General features: G+C 46.3%; 2 non-coding genes across 2 annotated transcripts; both read right to left on the bottom strand.

The window, feature by feature from the left end:
* Positions 1 to 97: 97 nt before the first annotated feature.
* On the bottom strand, positions 98 to 179 carry trnas-uga (transfer RNA serine (anticodon UGA)). The gene has a single exon. It is a non-coding gene; the product is annotated as a tRNA-Ser (tRNA).
* A 197-nt stretch (positions 180 to 376) lies between these two features.
* trnas-cga (transfer RNA serine (anticodon CGA)) lies at positions 377 to 458 on the bottom strand. Its single transcript has one exon. It is a non-coding gene; the product is annotated as a tRNA-Ser (tRNA).
* Positions 459 to 4390: the final 3932 nt, after the last annotated feature.

Here is a 4390-nt window from a genome sequence, read left to right on the forward strand (position 1 = left end):
CTCGCAAATCCCCCTTTTGCTGTCCCATCAGAATTTGCAGGCTTAAGGGGGAAAGCGCCACTTCTTACGTATCTGGGTGGGAGTGGTCAAGAATTTGCGCTGCGAGCAGGGTTCGAACCTACGCGGGGAAACCCCATTGGATGTCAAGTCCAACGCCTTAACCTCTCGGCCATCGCAGCTTCCGCAGTAAGTGCGGGTGCACAATTTCTCAGTAAAATATCCCAAGATGGCCTGAGCAGATCATGGGACAGCTCTTTCCAGTTGGAACGCAAGCATTCTGAATGAACGACTCGGCAAACTTTGTTCTTCATCATTGACTTTCCACGAGCTGTTTCAACTTTACATATGGTCACACAATGAAGATCAACAGAGAACTCGCTGTGAGCAGGATTCGAACCTGCGCGGGGAAACCCCATTGGATTTCGAGTCCAACGCCTTAACCTCTCGGCCATCACAGCTCGTTTCCCTTCAATGTACTTGGATTAAATGCGACGAAAAACGCAGACGATTATTGATGAAGTTTCAGACCCATACACTTCGTCAGCACAACATAACTCGCAAATCCACCTTTTGCTGTCCTCATCAGAATTTGCGAGTGCTTACAGGCGTAGAGCATGACACGGGGAGTGGATTTTCACTCCTGTCTGTCCGCTCCAGAAAAAAAATCCGCTCTGCCCAATCCTGGTCCAGAGTAAAAAAAATAAATCCTGTCCTGTCCTGTCCTGTGTGGAACGACTCCCAATCCTGCCCGCTCCTGCTCAAAAGTACTCCCACTCCTGTCCCACTCCTGTATTTTTTTTGTTTTTGTATGTTGTTACCTGTATGCATATTTTCCTAGTAAGCAGTTGTATCCATAATAATAGCCAATACAATTAATGGGGGTCTGGAGAAACCCTGGGTAGCCTAATAGAAAAAAATGTTTTTTTCCCCATGTTTATTATTAGGCCCTATTATTATTATTATTATACTACAGGAGGGGGATGGAGGCACCTACATCTTCATGCACTAATCAATAGTAATAATCAATGCCATTTTTCTCTGCAACAAAAAAAAACGGGGAGGAAATCAGATGCTACAATTAATAGTAGGCAATTGTAATGAAACCAGTTGGATTTGTTAAGACTAGTTCAGTAAGCATGAGTTTACCTAGGTCAACTTCATGATGCTGATTACTGGTTAGGCTACTGAACTAGTAGCCTGACTAAATCTAAACATACTACTAAGCTAATCCAACGGTTTCATGACAGCGTTTGACTTAAAACACATCGGGTGAAACGGCGTGCAGTTCTAATACAGCAGGGAGGCGGAGCAGAAAACTTCCCTTTTGGCTGCGCTTTTTGTCCCGTAAAACTAGGGGCCCCCTTTTTTGACACAAAGCGACGGCACAACACACTTCTGGATCCTCCTATACTAGAACTAGGTACTCTGACTATTTTGATTACGATTGCCCTGTGCAAAATTAGCCATTTAATTTTTCCTGTTATTGCGGGAGTTGATGGGAAATGCAAAGGGAAAAGTTTACGAGCCGCAAACCCATATTTAAGGTGGATTTCCTGGGCTATCTGATTAAAGAGGTTTAGCAACAACCCGCCTATTTTAAATTTTTAAAACCAGGGTTTTTTTTGAAAAGCTGTAGAAGTTTTAGCCAGCACACAAAAACAATCCGACCCAAGAAGGATAATAAATCAACGTCGCGCTTTGATGACCCAGCGAGTTGTTTGTTTTTCTTGGTCGTTTGCCAGGGGCCAAAGTTCCCCTTTATTCCAAACAGGGGAATTAAATTCAAATAAAATGGGGACCTTTTTATAGCGCATTCCCCTTTACCATTTTGGCATTGCGGGCAGGCGGTGTAGGCTATGCGAGGGCCCCCCGCAGGAGAGGAAAAATGCGCAACTTCGCACATGCACTCAAGGAGCGAAAAAAACAAATGAAAGGTTTGAAATTTCCGAAATTTAGAAAAATAAGCCTAGGCCTATTTAACCCTTTCCCCCTCCTGCCCACTCCCCTGGAAAATTTTTCCTTTCCCGTTCCAAACACGGAAAGGGTAAAGTTGACTCCTGTTTCAGGTGGATCCCGCAGGAACACGTGTTCCCCCCGGGAATTTCCCCGAAAAATGCCCTCTAACCGGGATCTGGGTGGGAGTTGGGCAAGAGTTTTCGCGCAGCGGGTTCGAAATACGCGGGAAACCCCATTGGATTTCAAGTCCAACGCCAAAACCCCTGGCCACGAGCTTCCGCAGTAGTGCGGGGGGGCCCCATTTACCGTAATAATCCCCCGTGGCCCTTTCAGCACTAGACAGCTCTTTCAGTTGGAAACCCAAACATTCTGCAAGAAACGACCCAAACTTTCTCATCATTGACTTTCCCCGAGCTGTTTTAAAATTAATATGGTCACAAAATGAAGACAACAGAGAACTCGCTGTGAGCAGGATTCGAACCCCCCGGGGAAAACCCCGGATTTTGAGTCCCAACCCTTTAAACCCCCGGGGCCCTCCAAACTCGTTTCCCCCCATTGCTTGGATTAAAAAGCGACGAAAAAAGCCCGATTATGATGAATTTTCAGACCCATACACTTCGCAGACAACATAACTCGCAAATCCACCTTTGCTGTCCTCATCAGAATTTTCGAGTGCTTCAGGCGGGGGAAACGCCCCTTTTACGTATGGGGTTGGGAGTGGAAAAAGGTTTGCGTGCGAGCAGGGTTCGAACCTACGCGGGGAAACCCCTTTTGGATTTAAAGGGGCCAAAACCCCTTATCCTCTCGGCCATCGCAGCTTCCGCATAAGTGCGGGGCACTTTTTTTCCCCCGGGTTAAATATCCCAAGAGGCCCTTTAGCAGCTTGGCAGCTTTTTTTCCATTTGGGAACCCAAAGCATTTGAAATGAAGACCGGCAAACCGTTCTTCATCATTGACTTTCCAAAGCTTTTTTCAACTTACATAGGGTCACACAATGAAGATCCCCAGAGAACTCGCTGTGAGAGGATTCGAACTGCGCGGGGAAAAACCCCATGGTTTTGAGTCCAGCGCTTAACCCCCGGGCCCACACAGCCTTTTCCCTTCATTTTACTTGGATTGAATGCGACAAAACCCGACGTTATTGATGAAGTTTCAGCCCATCATTTTCGTCAGCACAAAAAAAACTCGAAAACCACCTTTTTGCTGTCCTCATCAAAATTTGCGAGTGTTCCCGGCGGAACCCCACTTTTTAATCTGGGGACTGGCAAAGTTTGCGCTGCGAGCGGGGTTTGAACCTACGCGGGAAACCCCCCTTTGGATTTTAAAGCCAAGCCTAACCTCCCGGCCATCGAAACTTATAATAAGCCGGATCACAACTCCCGAGTGAATACCAAAAGATGGCCTTGACCCCGATCTAGACAGCTCTTTTCCGGTTGGAACGCAACATTCTGAAATAAAACGACCGGAAAACTCTTTTCTTCATATTGACTTTCCCACGAGCTTTTTCAACTTTACTTTGGGCACAAATGAAGATCAACGAAACCGTTTTGGGAAGGTTTAAAAACCTGCGCGGGAAAACCCCATTGATTTCGAGTCCCCAACGCATAAGCCTTTTGGGCATCACAGCCGTTTTCCCTTTCATTTACTTGGTTTAAAATGCGACGAAAAAACGCACACGATTTTTGATGAAGTTTCAGACCCATACATTTCGTCAGCACAACATAACCGCGAATCCACCTTTGCGGTCCTCATCAGAAATTGCGGGGGTTTACGGGGAACCCCCCTTTTCGTATCTGAGTGGGAGGGGTAAGTTTTTGCGTGCGAGCAGGGTTCGGGAAACCCCCGGGGGAAAAACCCATTGGATTTCAAGCCAACCCTAAACCCCCCGGCCACGCGCTTCCGCAGTAAGTGGGGGTGCCCAATTTCCCCAGTAAAATACCCAAGATGGCCTTGAGACCCCTCTAAAACCCCTTTTCATTTTGGAACCAAGCTTGAAATAAAACCGACCGGCAAACTTTTTTTCAACTTTGTTTAAAACGAGCTTTTTCAACTTTTAAAAGGGTCACACAATAAAGTCAAAGAAAACTCGCTTGAGCGGGATTCGAACCTGCGCGGGGAAACCCCTTTGGGAAATTCGAGTCCAACCCCCTTAACCTCCGGTCATCACAGCCTTTTCCCTTCATGTACTTGAATTAAATGCGAGAAAAAAACGTAGACATTATTGATGAATTTTCAGACCCATACATTGGGTCGCACAACATAACTCGCAAATCCCCTTTTTTGCTGTCTATCAGAATTTGCGAGTGTTCAGGGGTAAGCGCCACTTTTTAAAGAGTTGTTAGACCCAACCTTCCCGCACAACAAATGTTGGGATTTTAGAAGTTCCGTGCCCCGGGTGGAGAGGAAAGGTTTTTTTCTCACTGGTTTGGGGGAT

The sequence above is a fragment of the Engraulis encrasicolus genome, unplaced genomic scaffold (assembly GCF_034702125.1).
Source record: "Engraulis encrasicolus isolate BLACKSEA-1 unplaced genomic scaffold, IST_EnEncr_1.0 scaffold_1404_np1212, whole genome shotgun sequence".
NCBI lineage: Eukaryota > Metazoa > Chordata > Actinopteri > Clupeiformes > Engraulidae > Engraulis > Engraulis encrasicolus.